Source organism: Neovison vison, chromosome 11 (genome assembly GCF_020171115.1).
Source record: "Neovison vison isolate M4711 chromosome 11, ASM_NN_V1, whole genome shotgun sequence".
NCBI classification, from domain to species: domain Eukaryota; kingdom Metazoa; phylum Chordata; class Mammalia; order Carnivora; family Mustelidae; genus Neogale; species Neogale vison.
In genome coordinates, this window is record NC_058101.1 from 86,447,864 (window position 1) to 86,464,531 (window position 16,668).

A 16,668-nucleotide genomic window follows, 5' to 3' on the forward strand; every position below is an offset into this window, starting at 1 on the left:
GCAAAATCATATAAGATTACTGTTTTTTATGGAGTTCATGACTGGGGGGTGGGTAATTACAAATTGGATATATAATTAGAAATTGAGATGAGTTCTATGAAGGAAAGGAAAATGATTTTTTAAGAATAAATTTAAAAGGGAGCCTTGGGGCACCTGGGTGGCTCTACAGGTTAAGCCTCTGCCTTCAGCTCAGGTCATGATCTCAGAGTCCTGGGATCGAGCCCTGAGTCGGACTTTCTCCTTGGCAGGGAGCCTGCTTCTCTCTTTCTCTATGTTTACTTGTGATCTCTCTCTGTGTGTCAAATAAATAAATTTTTAAAAAAGTGGGGGGGGGATCCTAGGGTCAAGGATTCTGCCTTGAAGTAGTAGCCTTTAAGCAAAGCTCTAAATGGTGAGTAGCAGTTAATCAGGCACACGGGGGAGAGATGGAGGAGAGCTTTCTAATCTGAACACTGGACAGTGGTAACATATCATTTTGAGGAACTGAAGAGGAAAATATGGCTGGAGCAGAAAATGAGCAGAATCACGGTGGCACTGAAGCTGGAAAACTAGTTAGGAGAAGACTGTACAAGACCTTTTGTTTATGTTAAGGGTTCATTTCTCACCCCCCAAGGGTAATAGATTTCCACTGACAATAAGAGTTCCAGTATGAGAGTTACTCTTAGATTGGCATATATTTATCCTTTGACCCAGAAATCTTCTCTCTCATTATCTTCCCCCAATGGCATACTGGCAAGAATACCATGAGTTGAGTACATAAAACTATTGATCTTGCATTAAACAAATATGTCCTTCAATGAATTGTGATATTGAAGTGAACTGTGAACTGTGATATTGGGTGAACTGTGGTATTTCTGGATAAGAAAGTATATTCAGCTTGAAAAAGAAATGAGGAATATATTAAACAGGGTTCTCCACAGAAAAGAATTAATAGGATATATATATGTAGATATATATAAGAGGAGATTTATTATAGGAATTGACTCATGTGATTATGGAGGCTGAGTAACACCACAATCTGTTTCTACAAACAGAGAAACAGGAAAGCCTACGGGTGCAATTCAGTCCAACTGCAAAGGTCTGAGAGCCAAGGGAAACAGATGTCTGAAGAAAATCTATAGGTTCAAGTGCTATGCTCTTCCAAAACACCCTAAAAGACAAACCCAGAAATAATGTTTTACCATATATCTCGGTATTCTTCAGCCTACTCAAGTTGACACACAAAATTAAGGAATCAAATCACAAGCAGTGTCTTTATATATTAACTACTACGGAGTGATCTCCAATGTATTATGGTAAGAGGCAGATTATACACATACACATATAAATATACACACATACACCACTTAATAAAGCAAGGGGAAAAAAACCAAAGAATTCAACTATCACTGTTGGCAAGTAATAAGCTAATGGATCCAAAGAGTGATTAAACATGACTGCTAACATCAATTCAAGAAAGATCATCAAACATTATGTAACTCAAGTGCACTATAAAGAAGTTTTGTCGGGAGAAAAACTGGGTTTTTTTGCCTGGGTAGCTCAGTTGGTTAAGTGGCTGCCTTCGGCTCAGGTCATGATCTCAGCACCTTGGGATCAAATCCCACATCAGGCTCTTTGCTTGGCAGGGAGCCTGCTTCTCCCTCTGCCTCTGCCTGCCACTCTGCCTGCCTGTGCTCTCTCTCTCTTTGATGAACAAATAAATAAATAAAATCTTAAAAAAAAAAAAAAAAAAAGTTTTGTCAAATCTGTATCTGATAAAGCCATTTAGAGCTTACTACTAATTCACAAGAAATAGTGGAAACAAAGAAATACCAGGGGAGGCAATAAAATCTAGACTAAGGGACAATCTAATATAATTTCTTCAACAAGTAATTGCAGGGTGGTGAGGAGGGAGAAAGAGAAAGCAGGGCCGTGAGAGGGATAGAGGGAGGAAGGTGAGGAACGGAGAAAGAAATGCTGAGGGGGAACCTATAGATTAAAATACTTTAAAAATATATAAACCAATAGTATGACAGTAAAATACAGAGCTTACTGGGATCCTGTCTCAAACCAATCAGGTTTTGAAAATAAAGTATGAGACAACTAGGAGAATTTAAACATTGACAAGATACTTGTTGACATTAAGGAACTACTGTTTATTTATTTAGGTTAATATTAATATTACTGCAGTTGTGTTTTTAAGTCTTTTTATTTAAGAAGCAATTTGAAATATTTATGGATGAAATAATCTGTCGTTTCAGATTTGTTTCACAATACTATGGAAGAAAGATTGGCCGTGAGCTGGTAGTTATGAAAGCTATATAACTGGGAATTCAATACAATTGTTTTATTATGGATATGGTCGAAACATTCATAATAAACAATTACAAAATAAACAGAAGGATAAAATAATTTGATGTGCATATTTATAAGCCTATTCTTTGCTCCAGTGTAATGAATGGATTGGAAAGAAGCCCGGGTGAATGGAAAGACTATCAGAGAAGATGTAGGAGACTTAGTTGATAAACTATTAATTCATCAATACACATCATCCCCTGCTCAGATTATACCTTAGCACATGCATTTCACTTTTCCTCCAGATCAGGATAATGTAGTCATCAGGCAGAAGGACTCTGGAGTTAAATAAGACTTGGGTTCACATTCTAGCTCTGAAACTTAATAGCTATGTGGTAGCTGCCTCATGGCAGGAGCTGGAGGGTAATGCAGTTATGTGGTTATGTGGTTAAACCAATAAATAACTTTTACCCTAAGAGCCTAGACACAGTATATAACAGGAAACCAGAGTTTCCTTTTTAAAAAGAAACAGGTCCATTTCATTAAGATGAATAATTTTTAAATGCTGTATCCTGAACTTAAATATACATGTTTAAGAGTGTGTGTGTATATGTGTTATTCAAACTTTTATTCTGAAAGATAGAGACTTGACATTTTAAGCTGTCAAGTAGTTTATAGAATTTTAGATATTATTAAAGGCCCTCTACCTCACTTCTCATTATTGCAGAGCCAAGTCATTACCCTAGGTGACGGCAGTGGCCAAGAATATAACTTATTCCTTATTTCCGATTATTACAGCAGCTCATTTTGCAATTCCATCTTCTGCCACTGATCCTAGATTTCTTCATTTTTTTTAAAAGTAAATATCTGGAAAGTACAGGAGACCAAGATATTTTTTTCTTTATAAATTTGGCAAATAGAATATCAGGAAAGCCAAAGAAAAAATTCTGTCAGAAATACTTTCTCCTCCATTTCATTGATGACATTTCTGTCAGGTTTTTGGAAAGGCCATAACATGCGGATGTTAAATTCTTGGTTGGAATTGAAAACTCATGTCCATTTCTTGTGATCAAAAGGGAATCAAGCAGTCTGTCTGTAGCTCTTACCCTGATTTTTATGAAACTGACCATACTGAATTTTACATTAAGGTGGTTGAGCTATGAATAAGGTCAACATCACCAATGCTTGGCTGCAAAATAACTCCCAACATTGCTTTGTGTGGCTTGACAAGAATCAGTTTTTAATGTTTGGTTCAGTTAGAGACTGATGTGGAAAAATAATTCATGGCTCTATAATGGGAAATAACAGTTACTGCTAATCGTATCAGACAAATTGCTGAAATCAGACAAGGACACTGTCTTGATATATTTCAAAAAGTGGCAAGTACACTGACTGCACACACAAAAACTCCTGAAAAAAAAAATCTAAAAAAGGAATCCATCACAGAATTCAAGGCTACACTTTAAGCACCACCATTCTTAATATTTACCTAGTAACTTCAACCAACATAGAGAGCAAAAAAATTGCATGCCTCACTATAATGTTCCCTAGTCTGATGTAAAAGGCTCTAATGTTCTGCATGTGTTCAAACTACTTTATTACTTTTATCTGCTTTGAATATCCTTGGATGGAGAAGATGATGCTACTTCTTTCCTGAGCTTATTCACAATAAATGAATCCATCAAGGATAATTTTTCTATGATGATTCAGTTGGAGCTCTCAATTTTTTCTTGTGTAACTGAGTATTTGTATAAAATTAACCCCCATCAGGTCTAATCAGAGACCAGCCATCTCAGCATGTGCCCTAGACATCATACCAATTCATCCTACATCTCAGGGAAGCCTGGGGCTATTGCTCCAACACCTCATCCTCACTCTACAAGCATCTCTGTTCCTTCAGCACTGAGCAACCATTCTTTGGCTCTATCTGCCTTATCAGGCACCAAGAACTCTGCTAAAGGAAGCTTTTTAGGTATATCAGTAGTTTCTAGAAACTACCATGCATCAGGACTCTCCTGAATGTTCTCATTTTTCCATTTCCCACACAAAAGTGAAATTTATACAAATGGTGTTACTACTAAGTTTAGTGGTGAAACAAAAATGATTAATTCTGCTTATGTAGGTCAGGAAGTTCTTCACTGAGAGAAAACTGATCTGAATCTTGATGAGAAGATCCTCATGAGTCTTACACAGGGGAGAAAAAAGGTCAAGAGAGAGGGAGAAAGTTGCTTGATTAAATTTATGTACGAGGCCATCACACAAAAAATTTACTAACAGGTCTCAAGTAATTGTCATCTGGCATTTATATGGACAAAATCACCTTAAGAATATACAAATGAAAGGAATATATTCCAGAGATCTATGAAAATGCTGAGTAAAACATCATCTACCAGAAATACATTAAATTGGCATTTAAAAAGGCAACAAGATGAACTGCAGGGTATAACATTTATTTAAATATCAGAAAATGTACAATCACCTAGTACTGCTGGGAGAAAGTTTTCTCTAGGAGTTGAGATATGAAAATCAATGTAGCATATATTAACTGAGCATCATAAAGCCATGAGTAAAAAAGCAAAAATTTAATTCTAGAGAGTCAACATTTTTATGAAAGTAGTAGGTACCTACCTTGGATGCTTAAATAAAACATCTTTTAAAAAATTTTCTTCAAACATGCTTTGATAAGGTAGGTTTATGGATAATTAATGTAGTAAAAGTTTAACTCTAGAGTTGAAATGATGAGCACTGATGTAATTAAAGTTTTTTTTTTTTTTCAGTAAAAATTTACAGTGTAGTAGTATAACTAACGAGGAAGTAGAATCAGTACTTGGCTCTTATGAATTTGTAATGAACATTTAAGAGCAATCAATAAAAATAATTCATGGCTTGCATGTAGGAGGTGGAGAAATATGCATACAATGTATATATCTCAATTAAATTCTTACAAATAGATCATTTCTCATATTTTGAAAGACAGGTGAGTGGGAGACAAGAGTACCAAAATATTTCAGTTGACGAATATTTCAAGTGAATTCATTTTCTCTAAGAAATGGTCACCTAATAAAAAATACTTCTATTGGATAATTATATAAATTCATACAATCTATTTAACAAATATTATGGGCCAATTATCTTGTGTATGTTAGAATTAAGTTTGGTTGTGACAGAACTCCACCCTGCTGCCAGCATACAAAATAGCAGTACTATTTTTTACTTCTCTCTATAGAAAAGTCTATGTTGGAATTCAGGAATTTTACAACACTTTTATGGTATTGCCCCTCCAGGCACTGCCTCTATTCTCTATCTCACCCATCTTGCACCAAAACAAATATATTTCTTATATAAATAAATAGCTCCTTGTCATCCATTGTGCTGTTCCCCCCATTAAGGGCACATCCTTGTAGTCATCACTTCACTATGTTTTTATCCTTTTGACACAAAATAGTTCTTAGGCCATATCATGTTGCAAGGAAGAGTGGGAACATCGTGATTTTTTTTTTTTTCCATATCAGCCATGTGCAGGGATACTCTGCCTCCCAGGTAATCTGTCTTTCCAGGCTAATTGTGCAAAACACAACAATCAACAGAATCTTACTAGTCCCTTCCCTCATGGAGCTTGGAACACATATTTATATTATTGAGCTCATATGATGTATTAGCTTCCAGTGACTGCCATAACAAGTTATCACAAATTGGTGGCTTAAAACAACAAAAATTTATTTTCTCAGAGTCTGGAGGCCAAAAGTCCAAAATCAAGGTGTCAAGCAGGGCCATACTCCATTTAGACAACCTAGGGGAAAATCTCTTCTTTGCCTTTTTCAGCTTCTGCTATCAGTTGGCATTCCTTGGCTTGTGGCCATGACCCTCTGCTCTGCCTTAGGCTTCACATCACTTTCCCATATTTGTGCCTTTTCCTTCTCTGTCTGTCATAAACCTTCCTCTGCTTTTCTCTTATGAGGACACTTGTGATTAAATTTAGGGCCCACCAGGATAATCTCTATTCAAGATCCTTAACTTAATTATACTGTAACAACATATTTTCCTGGAATATTCAAAAGCTCCAGGGATTAAGATATGGTCATATCTTTTGGGGAACTACTACATAGGAGAATTTGCTACAGATGAAAAAACAATCACATTAAAAATTTACTTATACTTCAAGCAAAAGCTATCCATTAAAATTCTTTTTCACTGGGGTATGTACACTTTTCCTGTGTTTCATGATTTGAAGAAAGTAGGTAATTATATTGCTGTTTCTCTTAAGATACACCATATATGTTAATAAATGAAAATTCATGGAAAAGTACATTTTAAGTTTTAAAATATTTTACCATTTAATTATATGTCTTCCTTTCAATTTTCTTCAATATCTTCAAACTATAGGAGTTACAAAGGAAAGACCATGGTTCTACAGTTGGGTGTAGAATATAATGTTTCCTTTGTCTCTCCCAAGTGTATTCTGATTTATTAGGCATTAATTTGGGAAAGCTTCTGACTTCCTAAATCTCGATATCTTAGTTTCTTAGTCCAGAACAGGAACTAATACACAGAGTGCATTCAATTGTTGATGATTATTATTTTTATTTTTTTAAAAGATTTTATTTATTTATTTGACAGGCAAAGATCACAAATAGGCAGAGAGGCAGGCAGAGAGAGAGAGGAGGAAGCAGGCTCCCTGCTGAGAAGAGAGCCCAACAGTGGGACTCGATCCCAGAACCCTAGCATCATGACCTGAGCCAAAGGCAGAAGCTTTAACCCACTTAGCCAAACAGGCGCCCTGATGATTATTATTTTTAGCTGAGAAAGAAAAACCTCGAATCCACTCAGTAAAGCAAAATAAAGTAAGGCTATTTGGTGTTGAGACCAGGCAAAGATGGAAGAAAAAAAAGAGTTTTACGAAGCAAAAATTCCAAATTTGTTTAGTGGGGGTAGGATGAAATTAAGGAAATAATAAGAATCCAAACCAAAATTCCCATTTTATAAGCAAACTGAAGACAAATGATTCATAAACCAGAATACCAACTAGGTATGTTTTACTTTGATTTGCCCTTCATGTGGTAGGTACTATTATATAATAGTATAGTAATCACGTTACGTGAGGGTAAAAGGGGAAAAAAGGACAACTGTATTTCTAAATAATAATTCTAAAATTTTGCATAAATTACTTTGCTAGATTTATTTATATTTTTAAAAGATTTTATTTATTCATTTAATAATAGAGAGAGCACAGGCGGGGGGGTGGCAGGCAAAGAGAGAGGGAGAAGCAAGCTTCCCCCTGAGCAGGAAGCCCAACTCAAGAGTTCAATCCCAGAACCCTGAGATCATAATCTGAGCCAAAGACAGAGGTTTAAATGACTGAGCCATCCAGGTGCCCCACTTTGTTAAATCCACTTAAGTTTATAAATTTTGCATGATGTTATATAAAGTATAAGAAATGCAGACCATTATAATGTAAAAAATAAGAGATATACCTAATTTAAGTAATTATTAGCATTTTTAAACTAAGGTTGAGAATGGATATTCTTTAAATCTATATACCATAAATTTAACTTGCCATGGCAGCGGCTTCTCGGTTAAATTATTCTCTATGGTAATGGTCAGGTTATGAGTTGGTGAACTCATCCCTAGAAAGAACAGAGATACCTGATAACATATTGGGGTAATTGTAAGGAAGATTTGTAACAAATATAAGATTCCATGATTCTCAGTAAAAATAGATGTAAATGTATCAAGTAAGCAGAATTTGCCTTGGACTAAAATTAATGTCCATTTTAAGTGGATATTTTTAACTTTTTTTTTTTTTTTTTAAAAGAGAGCATACAAGTGGGGAGTTGCAGGGGGAGACAGAATTTTTTTTTTAAAGATTTATTCATGTTTTTGAGAAAGAGAGCACACAGTGGGGAGGGGCAGAGGGAAAAGGAGAGAAAGATCCAAGCAGACTCCACACTGAATAGGAAGCCTGACGTGGGGTTTTATCTCACAACCCTGAGGTCGTAACCTGAGCGAAATCAGGAGTCAGACATTCAATGGATGGCGCTACCCAGGCATCCCTCAAAATGAGTATTTTAAACCAAAGGATAATGAAGATAATCTTTGTGGAACACTCATACTTCTCTTATCTGCAGGTGTAGCATGTTGTAGGTTATTCCATCAATACAATCCAGGATTTCTGTGGTACACAGGAAATATTAGCTACATTTAATTACCTAATTTAAAGTTAACTTGAAAGGTACATATTCTGTATGAAATCGTAGTAGGCTTTTGAATGTCAAATATTTAGAAATATCCATAGTCTAAGAACATCGGCCACTTCATGACTTTAAGTAATTAAGCTCTGACTGTAGTTTTATAACTCTTTATCTGTAAAAGGTTTTGCTTTTGACAGATCCTTTAATGATCATGTGGGGTGCAGCTGTTGAATACATAATTGAAACAGAGATATGGGATATAAATAAAACTCAGAATAACTTTCCAAAATGCAAATCACTGATATCCTACAGCTTCTATGGAGTAAAAGTCTTAGCAGGAAAGTTGCACAGGAAGTTTCAGAAAGAAAATTTTAAAAACAGATTTGCTTTTTTTCTGTCTGTTTCTCTGTTAGTGATTTGCCAGATGCAACCTAGAGGTTCTGGTTTGAAATAGCCCTAGGCAGGACTTCAGAGAGGTTTTATTTCATAAAAAGCACACTATTTCTAATAAAATCCACACTGAAAGATAAAAAATATGTCATTTGTTTAGGGGAACAATATTCATAAATCCTAGTAACATAAACAATTCTAAAATAAAATCAAATTGGAATACAGAACCATTTGGGAGCTGTTTTTATATATTTTTTGAGGAGTCAAAGATTTCCCCCAAAATAGGACTGCGTTTTCAGCCTGCACAATATCTCATAGCAGTAACACCTGTTACTGTTAATCTTCACTTTCTCAAAGTGATTTGTAAGCATAAAGTAATCTGAGTGACCCATTAGGGCACCCCTGGAAGTTTTGTGATAAATAGACCAATTAAATGACTGTCCATGTGAAAGAGTAATGAACACCTCTTCATCCAAATACTTCATCTCCATAATTTTTCAGACTTTAAAAATGGAATGTAATTTAAAATTATATAAATTTCATTGTTCCAGATTTTCATTTTTCTTGAATCACAGCTGAGAAAAGAGAACTGAGAGATTCCTTTTCAGGTTTTCTCTTAATCAAGTAAATGAATGCACAAATAAACACAGCTTAGACTTTCATGTTTGGTGTCCCAAAGAGAAAAAATAGTTGGCTTGGAATTAAAGAGAAATGTAATGTTTTGTTGATATGTTGCAAGATGGATAATTAAAATACTGTATATAATAGTACATGGTGTGGTGAAAAAAACAAACGGTAGTATTTTCAATATCAACATTTTCCCTTGGGTTTTGCATTGAGTCCAGAAAAATCCTTGTTGTATGCCTTAAAGTCTTTACATAGAAAGAAGTGAGAGCAAAATGTGTTTCTTCAGCCTCCAGTTTGGCAGATCTATTCATCCCTCATAAATACCTGAAGCTTAGAGATTGCTGCAGTCAACATATATATTGGGAAACTTTCCAATGTTAGGGTTTCTTCATCAAGTAATTACCATCTCCTCTCTCCACTTTCTACAGAGTAAGTACCAATGCTACAAGAAATTAACAGAATTCCATAGTTGGAAATGAACGGAATGATCTGACAGTTGTGACTGGAATTTTTGGAAGGAAAAGATTTTATGGATTTTCATTGGAAGGCAGACTAAAGTCTAAAGCTTAAGAAAGAACTGGCATTACTTTGGTTGGAGCATTATTGACTGGAAGCATGACATGAGGCTTTGCTTTTCCTCGGCCTGTGGTCATGAGGGAAGGTATTTAATAGTAGGTGGCTGATCCCTTGAGTGGAAGTGAAATTGCTTTCCTCTCAGGTAGCCATTTGGCAAACATGCTGAAATTAGGAGTCTCTCACTTTAAAGGGACAAGATCACATCTCAAACTGAATAACAAGTTTGATTTCAACTATCTAAAAATATATTTAAATGAATGTCTTTTTTTTGTATAATATGACCAATGTGGTCTAACATTCATAAAGTGCTATTAAACACAATGTCCCCCCAAATAACTTGCAAGTGTATTCACATTTTAGTAAGAAGCATGCACAAGTGTATAATAGATAAAATAGACATAAAAGACAATAACAAATCTTTTAAAGTAAAGATTTGGAGCAATATATTACCAAGGCCCAAAATATTTTGGGAATGTACATATAGATTTCTAAAATTATAAGTAAAAAATAACTTAAACTAAATATAGGAAACTCCAGTACACATGCTTTGATCTACCATCTTTTAGATCTGACTCTGAATAATCCTTTACCTTGTCTACTCTTAGCTGACAAATATATACAATGAGTAAATTATATTAAATGATCCTAAAGTTTCCTTCTATCTCTAAAATGTGATTTTAAATCAATAAAAATAAAAATACAATTTAAAACACAGCTGTTCACTACTTGACATAACTCTTAAAACTTGAGCAATTTATAAAGCAAGCTAAATACAGGACAATTTTCATAGAGATTACAGAAACATGTCAATACCACCACAGAGTATCATCATCATATACTATTTATTTATTCTGCCAGACACTAGGTGATTTAGGAGGAATCCTGCAATTCAGTTGGTAGACATGCTATTAATAATTATAAGCAGTATAGAGTGGTTACACCATATGGTGATATAGTAGAGCCAATTTAGTTTTAAGAACACAGATTTTGGATTTGTTCAATCCCTGTGTCTGTTATTTATTAACTGATTTTGATCAAGTTACTATATTTCTCCAGATCTCTGTTTCCCTAAAGAAAGATAATAATGAAGATTAACTGAGATACTGCATTATCTCATTCTTAGTAAAAGATCAATAAATAGCAGACACTGAGCTCAATCATGCTCTTAGATGTGTGTTATAGGAACACAGAAGTAAATAAGTTAATTCACATCTGGTTAACTCCAGGAAGTGGAGGTCAAAGGAAATGTGGTATTCATACTAGGTCTGAAAGAAATAGAGAGAGGAGGCAGGGGAAGAACATTCTATGGAGAAAAAAAAATATGCACAGTCACTGAGTTGAGAAGAAGTATGGCAAATTAAAGGAATGCAAATAGTTTCCTGACTGGAGGAATATGTGTGTGTGTGTGTGTACACATGTGCATGTACACATGCACACACATGCACAAATGTGTATGCATGTTGTTATAAGAAAATAGATTGGGAATTGAATAGAACTAATGTTTAAACATAGATGTGAAGTGTTATAAGATGGACTGTGTGCATACGATTTGGAGCTTGGTCCTTCAGTAAGACACCCAAGGTTTCTAAGTAGTAACATAAGAGTATAAAAAGACTTACTGATGTTGAAAGATCATGCTCAAGACAGTGTGGTGAATCAATGGATAGAATGAGACTGGTAACAGTGAGGCACCAGTTAGGGTCATCCAAGACAAAAGTTGATAAAAACAAAAAACTAAAGAGAAACTGAAAATGGAAGGAAGAGATACAGATTTGAGAGAAATATGTAGGCAGAAAGGTATATGTATTTGTGAGGGTTCTATAGATCAACAGAACCAGTAACATGTATATATATAGAAATAATTATTTCAAGGAATTGGCTCATGTGACTATGGAGGCTGGAAAGTCTAAAATTTACAGGGTGGACCAGTGGGCTGGAGAAACAATAGAAGCCAATGCTGCAATTCAAGTCCAAAGGCTACCTACTGACAAAATTGTCCCTTGCTTGTGGAGGTCAGATATTTTGTTTCTACTTAGGCCTTCTGCTATTTGGATGAGGCTCTCCATATTATAGAAGGTCATCTCTTTTAGTCAAAGTCCACCAATTTAAATGTTAATCTATTCCAAAAACACTGTCACAAAAACATCTAGAGTAACGCTTGACCACATACCTAGGCACCATGACTCACATAAAATTAACTACTACAGGTAAGTAATGAAGACCGATTGGAAAGAATAAGAATGAGGAAAGCGAGAAGCTGAGAATAAATAAGGTTTTCCCCTTGGTGCAGAAGGTGGCATTATCTGAAGTAAGAGAAAAAGAAGAGACAGATTATGAATGGAAGAGATAGGGCTGAAAAATTAGTTTGGTTAAGTATACAAAATTTGAAATAATTTTGTATATGGATATACAAAATGGATGTAATGTAAATGGATAATTAATGTGAGGATATTTCTTAGAAGTCTGAAGCTCAGGTAAGAAGCCAGAGATCAGAATAATGACCCCAAAATTACTGGCCTATCTCACTCAGAGTATAGGTAATTCATAAAGGTAGGGATTTTCAACCTAAAGTTCATCAAGAGTCATCTGTGAAGTAATTAAAACAGATGTCAGTCTCTACCCCAAAATAATGACTCAGAATTTTCAGAGCAGTAGGCCAGACATCTATATTAAGAAAGTCATGTAGTGTATTGCATGGAGCATTGGGTGTGGTGCATAAACAATGAATTTTGGAACACTGAAAAAAATTAAATTAAATTAAAGAAAAAAAGAAACACATGTAAGTGATCCTGATATGCAGGCAAATTTGAAAGCCACTACTTTAAAGTTTGAGAACCACTGGATTAAAGTATGGAGTATGAAGCTAAATAAAAGCCCAAAGAAGAAAGATAAAATGTAGAGAAAAGCACATTTTAAGGAGAACAGGTTAAAAGAACCCATAAAAATAGACATCAGTAAGTCAGAAAGGAGTAAAGCTGTAAAAAAACAAAAAAAAAATAATTTTAAGGAGAGCTGGGTCAACAGTATCAAATGGAACAATGATGTCAATAAAGATAAGGAATATAAAAATAAAAGACATTCAACTTAGTTTTCCTCAATTAAAACCCAAATGACCTATTGATAGCAAAAGTAGTGTCCAAGTCTTAGAAATAGTAAGCTGCATTTTTAGTGCCCATCCCACTTAACAGGGTCCCAAAGCCAAAAGCAGCTTTTTTCACTAGATGACAGCTGGGCAGGACATTTTTTCTTCCACTGAGCTAGGAAGCAAGACAGGCACAAAACAAGATACAAATTCAAAGAAGAAGACTAAATAAACGATATCATAGATATCAGCTGGACCTTTATGTTTTGAAACTAGCAGGATGACATGCAAAAGTCATTATATCTATCTTCCAGCTGGAAAATGTCCCTAACTAAAGACAGGAGGCCAGAGAATTTTCAAAAAGAATTGTTGAGACTATGAATTGTAAAAGGAATATAGCAAAACCTACCCCAATGTCACTACAACAAATGTCAAGTTTTTTTTTTGTTATTTCTTTTTTTTCCAATTTATTTATTTTCAGAAAAACATTATTCATTATTTTTTCACCACACCCAGTGCTCCATGCAAGCCGTGCCCTCTATAATACCCACCACCTGGTACCCCAACCTCCCACCCCCCGCCACTTCAAACCCCTCAGATTGTTTTTCAGAGTCCAGTTTTATCTCAAAAAAGCCCTGTGTTCATCTTAACTCCTACTGAAGTTTGCATCAGAGCCAAGTTCTAAAAGAAATACTATAGAACCACAGCTATGACCATGTGACTAAAGCTTATGTCTATGTGACTAAATCTCTCAAAAGAGCTAACTCAGAAAACAGACCAGTATCATACCAGAACAGTATCAGATCATGATTTTGTCATCATCCTGGCAGGCTAGTAGTGTATGAAGTGCTTCAGTTGGGAAATAAGTGAGAATTCCCTGGAACCAAACACAAATTGGGCTCTAATATACCAGGTTCTAACACACTGAGTTCACCAGTACATTCAAAAATTACTGACAGCAAGCTAGTCAAGCTATAGTATATGTATATATTATATTAATAAAAGATTTACAAAGTTTTTAATTTGCTAATTTCAGTGCATGTATGTGCACAGGTGTAAATACTTGAAAATTTCTTGCTCAAAAACATAAGGATAACCAATCCTACTTCTACCTTTTGTAATAATTAATTATACTAGAAACATTTGTTGGTTTGGATGATCAACTGAAACAAAATGTAGTAATAATACATTAGGGAGAAAATTTGGGTGTTTTTAATGCCTAATATTCTCATAACTGCCCAAATTTTCCATTGTATTAGTCAAATTAAATAGTCCTGGAAGAGATGCCTGGGTGGCTCAGGTGGTTAAGCATCTGCCTTCAGCTCAGGTTGGGGTCCCGGAATCGAGTCCTGCATTAGGTTCCTTGCTCAGAGAAGAGCTTGATTCTCTCCTTGCCTGCTGCTCCCCATGCTTCAGTGCACACGTGCTCTCTCTCACTCTCTGACAAAAAAAATCTTAAAAATAAACAAACAAACAAACAAATAAATAAATAAATAATCCTGGAAAGCATTATAAGCCTACCCTTTCAGTACTTCCTTTAGCCCAAAGTCTGTTTCTTTCCAATTCAGTTCTACTATACGCTAGAGCTCTTAATGCTAAAGCTAATGCTCTTTGTACACCAGGAGTTTAATCACACAAGCAGCATGCATTCTGTTTAAAAATCAGAATCTTGCTTCATACCCTGAGTCTCATCCTCCCAGTCCACAACTGTGCCATTAACATTCTATCTTCTCACGAAATTGCTGAAAATAAGACCCATACCAATGGGTATACTCCAACACAAAAATCTTATTGTATTACTCTCTGTTGACTCTTGTAATCACAACCCACCAGGTAGGTACTGCAGATTAAAACTGAAAGTGAAAGAGGCCTGAGTGTCCAATTCAAAATTTTTAATTCACAGATGCAGAATCGGAGGGTTGGAGCAAAGTAGTAATTTACCGAACATCCTACAACCAGTGAAAGATAGAGTCAGGTCTTTAACTCAGATATGTTTCTTTTTTCTATTATGTCAGGATACTATAATAATTTTCCAAGCAATTTATAACTTGAGAGCTCCTCTGTGTCTGACAAGTCCATTCTGCCCCAACTAGTCTGTCCATATATTTTTTTTTCTTCTTCGTTTTTTTTTTTTTCCTTTCTGTGCTTTTCCTTAGCATCTGCCTTTTCATTTGGTCCCTCTGACAGCTCCATTCTCCATCTTTTCAGTGTGATTTATTTGTTCCTTGGTATGTCTGAACAGATTTACTTTTCTATCCTAAATTTCAACCCTGAAGTTGTCAAGAAAAAGTGTTTTGGCTGGTTTTTGTCCCAAGGGCAGAACAGATCTAGAGGGGTCTGAAGTACACTGCACTTAAAGTTATACTCTGAAATAACCCTGGTCTCTAGGAAAAAAACATTTTCTATCTCAGTTTTTGGATATGAAAATCTTAGTGGCATGATGAAAATATCTGAGAAAACTGAGAATTTATAATACACTTTATATATTTCACCTTACTCCAAACTACAGAAACATGTTATATTTAGAGTGTTACCATATAAAATAGTTTTTCATTTCTTTGTATTAATGAATATGTTATGTGCTAGCAGTTATTTGTATTGCTCTGATAGGTGTTCTTCTGATCCTGGAACTTTAAGAAAGGGAATATGAGATAAGCAGTTGCTCATTCCACAAATTGCAGAAAAAATTTATGTACAGGACAAGGTTCCGTTAAGGTGCAAGTGACAACAGAAACAAACACATGTTATAATTCTCCCAGATATAAAAAATAAGCAAAAATAGCATAGTTTGTATGATTCAATTATAAAGGCTTTTGTGTTAATTTTATATCAACTATCCCAAAATATCCAAAGTGTTTTTACTAAGATCCTAATTTTTTTTTTTAAAGATTTTATTTATTTATTTGACAGAGAGAGATTACAAGTAGGCAGAGAGGCAGGTAGAGAGAGAAGGAGGAGGAAGCAGGCTCCCTGCTGAGCAGAGAGCCCGATGCGGGACTCGATCCCAGGACCCCAAGATCATGACCTGAGCCGAAGGCAGCGGCTTAACCCACTGAGCCACCCAGGCGCCCCTAATTTTAATTATTGAATAATTAAGACAATGTATATTAAGGTTTATGTCTTAACACTATTTTATTCCTATATCTATTCAGAAAAGAATAAGTGACATATGGTTGAATGTTCCACAGCCCCTGCATTACCTACAGTTGACCTAAGACAAGAAATCAGCGGCTTAACCCACTGAGCCACCCAGGCGCCCCTAATTTTAATTATTGAATAATTAAGACAATGTATATTAAGGTTTATGTCTTAACACTATTTTATTCCTATATCTATTCAGAAAAGAATAAGTGACATATGGTTGAATGTTCCACTGCCCCTGCATTACCTACAGTTGACCTAAGACAAGAAATCAGTTGAGGTGATCTACAAGTACAAGAATGCTGAGACTAAAATAAATTTTAAAAATTTTTAAAGAGGATAGGTCTTTATATTCAATAAAATCCCACTTACAACATTTTTATTCACTCA